Genomic DNA, 11,343 nt, shown 5'->3' with positions numbered 1-11,343 from the left:
CTTTTTTTCTGGTGTTCTCTAATAGAGGCATCTGCCGGAGTTAAAGTGGTTGTTGTGTGCCTCCAGCACAGTATACACCTATATCTACCCTTTATTGCTGGTGTTCTCTAATATAGGCATCTGCAGGAGTTAAAGTGGGTGTTGTGTGCCTCCAGCACAGTATACACCTATAGCTACCCTTTGATGCTGGTGTTCTCTAATAGAGGCATCTGCAGGAGTTAAAGTGTGTGTTGTGTGCCTCCAGCAAAGTATACACCTTTAACTACCCTTTGATGCTGGTGTTCTCTAATAGAGGCATCTGCAGGAGTTAAAGTGTGTGTTGTGTGCCTCCAGCAAAGTATACACCTTTAACTACCCTTTATTGCTGGTGTTCTCTAATATAGGCATCTGCAGGAGTTAAGTGGGCGTTGTGTGCCTCCAGCACAGTATACACCTGTAGCTACCCTTTATTGCTGGTGTTCTCTAATGCAGGCATCTGCAGGAGTTAAAGTGGCTGTTGTGTGCCTCCAGCACAGTATAACCCTGTAGCTACCCTTTATTGTTGGTGTTCTCTAATAGAGGCATCTGCGGGAGTTAAAGTGCGTGTTGTGTGCCTCCAACATAGTATACACCTGTAGCTATCCTTTTTTTCTGGTGTTCTCTAATACAGGCATCTGCAGGAGTTAAAGTGGGTGTTGTATGCCTCCAGCAGAGTATATACCTGTAGCTACCCTTAATTGCTGGTGTTCTCTAATGCAGGCATCTGCAGGAGTTAAAGTGGGTGTTGTGTGCCTCCAGCACAGTATACACCGGTAGCTACCCTTTTTTTCTGGTGTTCTCTAATAGAGGCATCTGCAGGAGTTAAAGTGGTTGTTGTGTGCCTCCAGCACAGTATACACCTATATCTACCCTTTATTGCTGGTGTTCTCTAATATAGGCATCTGCAGGAGTTACATAGTTACATAGTTACATAGTTAGTCAGGTTGAAAAAAGACACAAGTCCATCCAGTTCAACCTTAAAAACAAATAAATAAAATAAAAAATAATCGTACAATCCAGATACCCAATTTTATGCCCACAATTGATCCAGAGGAAGGCGAAAAAAAAAACCCAGCAGAGCATGCTCCAATTTACTACAGCAGGGGAAAAAAATTCCTTTCTGATCCCCCAATAGGCGATCGGATTTTCCCTGGATCAACTTTACCTATGTTAGTACCTAGTTATATTATGTACCATCAGGAAAGTATCCAAGCCTTTCTTAAAGCAATCTACTGAACTGGCCAGAACCACCTCTGGTGGGAGTCTATTCCACATTTTCACTGCTCTAACTGTGAAGAAACCTTTCCGTACTTGAAGCTGAAATCTCTTTTCCTCTAGACGTAAAGAGTGCCCCCGTGTCCTCTGGGTTGACCGTACAGAGAACAACTCAACACCAAGTTCACTATATGGACCCCTAATATATTTGAACATGTTAATCATATCCCCCCTTAATCTCCTCTTCTCAAGAGTGAATAAATTTAGTTCCTCTAATCTCTCCTCATAGCTGAGTTCCTCCATGCCTCTTATCAGTTTGGTTGCCCTTCTCTGCACTTTCTCCAGTTCCCCGATATCCTTTTTGAGAACTGGTGCCCAAAACTGAACGGCATATTCCAGGTGAGGTCTTACTAATGATTTGAACAGGGGCAAAATGATATCTCTTTCTCTTTAAAGTGGGTGTTGTGTGCCTCCAGCACAGTATACACCTATAGCTACCCTTTGATGCTGGTGTTCTCTAATAGAGGCATCTGCAGGAGTTAAAGTGTGTGTTGTGTGCCTCCAGCAAAGTATACACCTTTAACTACCCTTTATTGCTGGTGTTCTCTAATATAGGCATCTGCAGGAGTTAAGTGGGCGTTGTGTGCCTCCAGCACAGTATACACCTGTAGCTACCCTTTATTGCTGGTGTTCTCTAATGCAGGCATCTGCAGGAGTTAAAGTGGCTGTTGTGTGCCTCCAGCACAGTATAACCCTGTAGCTACCCTTTATTGTTGGTGTTGTCTAATAGAGGCATCTGCAGGAGTTAAAGTGGGTGTTGTGTGCCTCCAACATAGTATACACCTGTAGCTATCCTTTTTTTCTGGTGTTCTCTAATACAGGCATCTGCAGGAGTTAAAGTGGGTGTTGTATGCCTCCAGCAGAGTATATACCTGTAGCTACCCTTAATTGCTGGTGTTCTTTAATGCAGGCATCTGCAGGAGTTAAAGTGGGTGTTGTGTGCCTCCAGTACATTATACACCTATAGCTACCCTTTATTGCTGGTGTTCTCTAATACAGGCGTCTGCAGGAGTTAAAGTGGGTGTTGTGTGCATCCAGCACAGTATACACCTGCAGCTACCCTTTATTGCTGGTGTTTTCTAATAGAGGCATCTGCAGGAGTTAATGTGGATGTTGTGTGCCTCCAGCACAGTATACACCTTTATCTACCCTTTACTGCTGGTGTTCTCTAATGCAAGCATCTGCAGGAGTTAAAGTGGGTGTTGTGTGCATCCAGCACAGTATACACCTGTAGCTACCATTTTTTGCTGGTGTTCTCTAATAGAGGCATCTGCAGGAGTTAAAGTGGGTGTTGAGCGCCTCCAACACAGTATACACCTGTATCTACACTTTTTTGCTGGTGTTCTGTTATACAAGCTTCTGCAGGAGTTAAAGTGGGTGTTGTGTGCCTCCAGCAGAGTATACACCTGTATCTACCCTTTATTGCTGGTGTTCTCTAATGCAGGCATCTGCAGGAGTTAACATGGGTGTTGTGTGCCTCCAGCACAGTATACACCTATAGCTACCCTTTATTATTGGTGTTCTCTAATGCAGGCATCTGCAGGAGTTACAGTGGGTGTTGTGTGCCTCCAGCACAGTATACATCTATAGCTACCCTTTATTGCTTGTGTTCTCTAATACAGGCATCTGCAGGAGTTACAGTGGGTGTTGTGTGCCTCCAGCACAGTATACATCTATAGCTACCCTTTATTGCTTGTGTTCTCTAATACAGGCATCTGCAGGAGTTAAAGTGGGTGTTGTGTGCCTCCAGCACAGTATACACCTGTAGCTACCCTTTATTGCTGGTATTCTCTAATGCAGGCATATGCAGGAGTTAAAGTGGGTGTTGTGTGCCTACAGCACAGCATACACCTTTAGCTACCCTTTATTGCTGGTGTTCTCTAATGCAGGCATCTGCAGAAGTTAAAGTGGGTGTTGTGTGCCTGCAGCACAGTATACACCTGTAGCTACCCTTTATTGCTGGTGTTCTCTAATATAGGCATCTGCATGCATTAAAGTGGGTGTTGTGTACATCCAGCACAGTATACACCTGTAGCTCCCCTTTATTGTTAGTGTTCTCTAATAGAGGCATCTGCAGGAGTTAAAGTGGGTGTTGTGTGCCTCCAGCACAGTATACACCTGTATCTACCCTTTTTTGCTGTTGTTCTCTAATGCAGGCATCTGCAGGAGTTAAAGTGGGTGTTGTGTGCCTCTAGCACAGTATACACCTGTATCTACCCTTTATTGCTGATGTTCTCTAATACAGGCATCTGCAGGAGTTAAAGTGGGTGTTGTGTACCTCCAGCACAGTATACACTTAAAGCTACCCTTTATTGCTGGTGTTCTCTAATACAGGCATCTGCATGCATTAAAGTGGGTGTTGTTTGCCTCCAGCACAGTATACACTGTAGCTACCCTTTATTGCTGGTGTTCTCTAATACAGGCATCTGCAGGAGTTAAAGTGGGTGTTGTGTGCCTCCAGCACAGTATACACCTATATCTGCCCTTTATTGCTGGTGTTCTCTAATAGAGGCATCTGCAGGAGATAAAGTGGGTGTTGTGTGCCTCCAGCACAGTATACACCTGTAGCTACCCTTTATTGCTGGTGTTCTCTAATGCGGGCATCTGCAGGAGTTAAAGTGGGTGTTGTGTGCCTCCAACACAGTATACACCTGTAGTTACCTTTATTGCTGGTGTTCTCTAATGCAGGCATCTGCAGGAGTTAAAGTGGGTGTTGTGTGCCTCCAGCACAGTATACACCTGTATCTACCCTTTATTGCTGGTGTTCTCTAATATAGGCATCTGCAGGAGTTAAAGTGGACATTGTGTGCCTCCAGCACAGTATACACCTATAGCTAACCTTTATTGCTGGTGTTCTCTAATGCAGGCATCTGCAGGAGTTAAAGTGGGTGTTGTGTGCCTCCATCACATTATACACCTGTATATACCCTTCATTGCTGGTGTTCTATAATGCAAGCATCTGCAGGAGTTAAAGTTTGTGTTGTGGGCCTCCAGCACAGTATACACCGGTAGCTACCCTTTTTTTCTGGTGTTCTCTAATAGAGGCATCTGCAGGAGTTAAAGTGGTTGTTGTGTGCCTCCAGCACAGTATACACCTGTATCTACCCTTTATTGCTGGTGTTCTCTAATATAGGCTGCTGCAGGAGTTAAAGTGGGTGTTGTGTGCCTCCAGCACAGTATACACCTATAGCTACCCTTTGATGCTGGTGTTCTCTAATAGAGGCATCTGCAGGAGTTAAAGTGTGTGTTGTGTGCCTCCAGCAAAGTATACACCTTTATCTACCCTTTATTGCTGGTGTTCTCTAATATAGGCATCTGCAGGAGTTAAGTGGGCATGGTGTGCCTCCAGCACAGTATACACCTGTAGCTACCCTTTATTGCTGGTGTTCTCTAATGCAGGCATCTGCAGGAGTTGATGTGGCTGTTGTGTACCTCCAGGACAGTATAACCATGTAGCTACCCTTTATTGCTGGTGTTCTCTAATACAGGCATCTGCAGCATTTGCAATGGGCGTTGTGTGGCTCCAGCACAATATACACCTGAAGCTACCCTTTATTACTGGTGTTCTGTAATACACACATGTGCAGGAGTTAAAGTGGGTGTTGTATGCCTCCTGCACAGTATACACCACCCAATTGCTGGTTTTTCTATCTCCATGCAGGCCATTACTATGTCTGGAAGGCCAACAAGGAGAGGCAGGCAGTCACGAATAAAAGAGGGCAAGTAGGCTCTGTGTCTAGAGACAACAGTGCTGGTTGTGGACTCAGTTCATCGTCATCAGCACGTGGCCATGGGACACGTTTGTCCTTATTTTTGGCAGCTGGACATGTTGACCCGCATCATGCTGAAGACTTGGTAGAGTGGATGACCAAGCCCTCCTCATCCTCCTCATCCTCTCTCACCCAGGCTCAGGGTACTAGCAAAGCAGCTGCCAACGCATCCTCTTCCCTCGTCTCAATGTCATCAGTCACTACTTCCCTAGACCTACCATTTCCTCCTGAGGAGTCCCCCGAACTGTTTGAGCACAGTGTTGGGTACATGCTCCAGGAGGATGTCTAGCATTTTGAAGGCTCTGATACCCAGCTAAAGGAAGGCAGTAGCGTGAGCGCAGAGAGAGGGGATGCTCCAGAAGGACAGCAATCTGACAGTCATGTTACACCAGTTTTGAATACTGCCAAGTTTGCTCCAGTGATTAAGAGGGAGGGGATGATGAGGTCACTGACTCCCCGTGGGTGCCTGATAGGAGAGAGGAGAAGGAGGAGGAGGAGGCACATCTCCAAGGAGAGAAAAAAAGGGAAAAAGATCGCGTTACAGAATAATGTATACAAGTCAAAATAATGCTGCAGTTCTAATATATACCAAAAAATATATGTGAGTAAAAAGAAGACAAAGAGAACCGCGCACTCCCTAAAGTTTAGAATAGGGTGACTGGTCCCTCCAATTGGGGGACAAAACTTAAAAAACAGACTGGTGGACAAATATAATATCCCCTAGTGCAGGGGCCAATATGTGTTCGTGAAAACACTGTGTATACTGAACTTAATAGACAACAAAAGTTCTATTAAATATACAAAATATACATTTACATAAAAAGGCAAAAATTGCAAAAATCATATGTGTGAACAAGTGACCTTAGTAAAGATTGTAAAGGTAGGTCCTTGCTCTGTTAGGTGCTCGATTTCCCTCTTCCTATCTTTCCTAGGCCGTGGTCTGGATGTACTTGGGAGTCCCATTTACCGGTGAGATAACCAAAACTCATACAAGAGATGTATGCGAATAATGATTACAATTTAATGTTTTGAATACAACAGGTTATATGCTGAAACAGTTGGGGTGGCGCCCTGTGGAGTAGCCAATCAGGGACCCGCTCGTAGCTATACACCAAGCTTTTCCTAGTAACAGGTTTATTGACAGAACAAGCAAAATAAGCAGAAATTGTCTTCACGGCAAAGCACGTCATTAACCTTCACACGAGATAAGAATAAGACTACGATATTTAACAATATTCAACAATATTGTGCTAATAGTCTGTGGTCCAGACGTTCTAGGTCATAGACGATATAAGATAGTTGCATATCTTGGCTTTCTCTGTACAAACTCTCGCGGCCAAGGGCATTCAAAGAAAACAGCATGTTTTCCAAATAGCAAGCATCTATGTCAAAAGTAATTAGAATTCTAGCTTGGTCATACAAAGTTTTAAAATGGATGACAGTATAACAAAATGGAGACTTGTTAATCCTTATAATCCCTCCTGTGATCATAACTTTGGCACGAAGTTATCGATCATCCTCTATACCAGACATTCTTGGAAAAAGCCATAAGTGCTTTCTCTTCGTCATTGGGCTTGGTTGCTATTGTTGGATGGGAAACCTTGGAGGCTGCTATGCAGCAGCATTTGGCGATCACATAGAACATTACTATCAACAACACTATCATCACTAATACGAGAAATATTTTCTTAAAAAATCCCAGTATGCCCCCCCAAATACCTCCAAACCACCCTCCTGTACCCGAGAAAAGGTTCCAATCATCTCCCAAGTTTTTTGCTTTCTGTAGGAGGGTCTGTCTTTGGGCTGAATGGCTTTTGATAATATCGTAATAATCGGGTACCGACAGACTTTCCACAGGAACGGTGAAGTTGTGTATGAAGGTGCAACACATCTCCGAATTGGCCATGAGGTTACAAATCCCAGTGATGGCGGCCAAAAGTTGTTCCTGCCTCATTTTTATCAGTTCCTGCACAGTTCGGATCTTCCGAGTTTCTTCGTTTAGCAGAGAAACATCTCTGGAAGTAGAGTTCACTACCCCAGAGATTATTTCAGCAAAAAGATCTATTTTATCTAGGGCATTCCACATTCCCGGGCTTCCAATGGAGGCGGCTAATTTTTCCCACCATGATGTTACTTGTCTCTTAGCCCTCCCGAACTCTAAATGCCCATGGGCAGGGGTCATTTTGATGTACTGATTGTCAGAGGCTATACCCATATATGGTACCATCCTGGCAATGGTGCACCAACCACCTGTAGAGGAATCTAGAGGGTAAGGTATGGTGGTGTGACATATTAGACCGCAACACACCATCCATCCATGAGGCAGATGAGGTGCTGGTATTATATCAGGGGGTTGGGATATGCCTGACCGGAGTCCAACTAGGCATAACCAATCTCCTAAACTCGCGGTGCTACTGTACTCTAGTAAAGTATCATTCATGTGGTAGGACTCTAACCAGTCTTTTAGGTCAGTATCGTCAAATGTTTCTGATGATAGTACACAGTCCATTATGTTATATAAAGACATGTTCCCTATCCTTTCGTCACTATCTCCAATGGTGGAAGTATTCAACCCCTGGATGTCAAACGTCCCATCCCGCAGAAACTTCCCTAAGTCTCTAAGGGTAAGATTTACTAGTGTGTTTCTACAGAATTGGCCATTGGGGATTTCCCCGTTTTCTTTCCAAGCTCCATTTAGGAAACAGAAGGATGGGGGTTGTGTGAAACCAGAGAAAATAAGGGGGGAGGGTCTGGTCGTTATATTGGCCATATGGTCTTGTGTCGTCTCGTTAAACAGGTCCTCTACTGGGAGGGGGATTCCCACTACTGGGATTTGATTCCTACCCGTTCCCATGTGGGAGCACACCCAACAGGGTGCCCCTTTTCCCATTACTTGACCAAACGCGTATTGCCATAAAAAATGATGTGGTATTGTTGGGGCTAAAGAAAACGTTTTACTGTCCTGGGGGGGTAGTTCGTTCCGTGCTACCATTACTCCTAAACCTTTGTTATTATTATTATTATTATTATTACTGGGCCTCGGAACTAATGCTCTTCTGTCTAGTGATCGGTTCTCAGTACCTTTTGGGCTTCTTGTAAACCCACATGACCCTGTCATGATACATGTCATCATGACTATAGAAAAAACCACAAAAGTCAATACTATCGACCAGAGCAAAATGGTGTGTAGTACATACTGATCTTCTAAGCCCCTGTCTCTTTCTTTTTGCAAAGACTTCAGTCCGAGCTGGTGGGAGGAGGAGGAAAGTCCAGGGAGATTCTGACAAACTGTTCCTGGAGGGTCTGTAGGTTCGTCTCTGGGGTCCCTTTGGTGGTGGCGTCCTCCTGTTGGTCTTGGGCAAGTGTCCTCTGGGGGTGTTCTGGAGTCGGTGGAGGTTCGGGGCATTTTTTTAGTCTGCTGGCATGGATCCACTGAGGGGTGTAGTCTGTGAGGACAGCAGTCCTGGAGACCTTCTCCACGTTCCATGGACCGGAGTAGATGGGCCCCACGTGCTTCCGTTGGGCAAGCTGCTTGATCAACACTTTATCCCCCGGGATGAATGGGTGAGTAGGTTCTGTTGGAAGAGGAGAAAAGGTGACAGCAACTTGTTCATTATGTTCTTCTATTGTACTTACCAGATGTTTCACGTACTCTTCCTGTAAAGAATATATGTTAATGTCAGTCTGTGCATCTAATGCTTTTAGTTGTGTTTGTGCTGGGACACCCATTAGGATTTCGAATGGTGACAAACGTGTCCTAGAGTGGGGGGTGGTTCTGATTTGGAACAATATTCCTGGAAGGAAATCTATCCAGTTTTTTAACGTTCCTCCTGTGGCCTTTTTTAGTTTGTCCTTTATATTCCTGTTCATTCTTTCTACCACTCCTGCGCTTTGGGGATGATAGGGAATGTGAAGTTTCCACTGTATTCCCAGGCACCTTGCCAGTTCTCGTGTCATATCTGAAGTAAAAGCCGGGCCCTGGTCTGACCAAATGGTGGCTGGTATGCCAAACCTACATACCCAATGATTAAGGAGAGCCCTTGCCGCTATTTTAGCTGTTTCTCCAGTGCAGGGGACCGCCTCCACCCATCCTGACCATTTGTCAACGATAACGCACAGGCATTTGATGCTTCCCTTTTGTTTGGGCATGTGGGTGAAGTCTATTTGTAGGTCCTGTAGTGGGCCTAGGGGTGGGGGCAACTGGCCGTGTATACCATGTCGCTTACCCTGCGTGTTGTTTTGAGTGCATGTGAGGCATGACTTTGTTAGGGTGTTTGCATGGTTCTTTAGATTAACTGTGCAGAAAGTTTTTTCATACAGCTGTTGCAAGGGTTGGGACCCTATATGTCCGGGACCATGCAGGTAGGAAAGGATGAGGGCCGAGCTGGCTTCAGGGATCCCAATGACCCCTCCATTTGTCCAAAGGCCTCTTTGGTCTTTGGACAATCCTTGCTGGACCCAGAAAAGGACATCAGCGTCTGTGGCCATGGATTGGATTTGGGCTGCAACTGAGGGGAAATCTGGCGCTGAAAAATCTTGTTGGAAAAATATCGTGGTAGGGGCGGGTGGATGTGTGGAGGAATTTGCCGCCGCTCGAGCGCATCTATTCGCAAGGGCGTTGCCTTGGGCAATGTAGCTACCAGTGGTGGTGTGAGCCTTGACTTTAATAATCGCCAAATGTTTGGGCAGTAATATAGCCTGGAGAAGGGCCAGGATATGCTCCTTGTTGGCTATAATTTTGTTGTCAGCCGTTCTAAACCCCCTGTTAGCCCAGATCACCCCGAAATCGTGAACCACGCCGAAGGCGTATCGACTATCAGTGTAAATATTGACATCCCTATTTGTGAACAGGATGCATGCTCTGGTGAGGGCTACCAGTTCCGCGACCTGTGCCGAGGAAGGCGGAAGTGGCTTAGCCTCCAGAACCAGATCTGGGAGTTGTACTACCGCGTATCCTGTCAGGAAAGTGGAATCCGAAGGGCGCGAGCAACTGCCGTCCACAAAAACTTCCTCTGCACCGGCCAGAGGTACGTCTGTTAAGTCCCTACGTGGGGAGGTGACTTGGTCCAACACTTTTGTGCAGTCATGCATTTTGGATGGTTCACCATAATTCATGAGTTTGAGCAGAGAATGTAATAGCCTGAGGATGGGGGAGGTGTCAGAGGTGTGTTTGATGGTCAGATTGGAGGTGTTTAGAAGAATGATTTCATACCCGCTGGCTCTTTGGGTGGTCATATGTTGTGTATTGAGGTTTTGGATAAGGTGGGTGACTGAGTGGGTAGTGTATACAGTTAGGTGGTGTCCCAAAACTAACTTGTTGGCCTCTTGGATGGCCATGGCACATGCGGCCATGTTCTGGAGGCAAGCAGGCATGCCCTGGACCTGGAGTGGGAGTTTCTTTGAAAGGAAAGCCACCGGTCGGTAAGAATTACCGTGCTCTTGGGCAAGAACTGCTGCAAAGGCAGATCCATTAACTACACAATATAGATGAAAAGTTTTCCTGTAGTCCACAAGTCCTAAGGCCGGGGCGGAGGCAAGGGAGGAGAGGAGGGTGTTAAATGAGTGTAACATTTCCTCCGTCCATTCCACCACTTTTGGCGCAGTGGAGAGCGTGGCCCTCCTCAGAATGGAGTCATGAAATGAGCAGTCAGGGATCCATTGCCGGCAATAGACGATTGCTCCCAGGAAAGACAAGAGGGCGGCCTTGTCCCTGGGTGGCTGCAGAGCGTTAAGGGCTGCGGCACGGTGGGGGGAAACACTTCTCTCTCCCTTGTTGAGGATGCACCCCAAGTACTCTACAGTAGGGGTCACCCACTGTATCTTTTTCCGTGAGGCCAAGTGACCTGCCTTGGCTAGGTGATCCAGCAAGTTCTTTGAGTCTTCTTCACAAGCTTCTGGGGTGGGGCTGCAGAGAAGGAGGTCATCCACATATTGGATGAGTACCGACCCGGCGCTCGATTGCCAGGATTTGACTGTCTCATTCAATACCATAGAGAAGGCTGCCGGGCTGTCCACATAGCCCTGCGGTAGGCGGGTCCAGGTCAGTTGCCCCCTCCCCGCCCCCCCCCCCAAGAAAAAGCAAACATGGGCTGGGCCAGTGGATCCACAGGGATGCTAAAAAAAGCGTTAGCTAAGTCAATTACTGTGTAGGCCACAGAGTTTGCCGGTATGCAAGAAAAAATAAAGGCAATGTCTGAGACCAGAGGGGGGAGGGGAATCACCATTTTGTTGACTGCCCTGAGGTCCTGTACCAAGCGCCATTCCCCGCTTGCCTTTCTCA

The sequence above is a fragment of the Lithobates pipiens genome, unplaced genomic scaffold, assembly GCF_037356315.1.
Source record: "Lithobates pipiens isolate NorthernLeopardFrog02 unplaced genomic scaffold, aLitPip1_a1.2 Scaffold_16, whole genome shotgun sequence".
In the NCBI taxonomy this organism is placed as follows: Eukaryota; Metazoa; Chordata; class Amphibia; order Anura; family Ranidae; genus Lithobates; species Lithobates pipiens.
Note: the sequence above shows the minus strand (reverse complement) of the source record.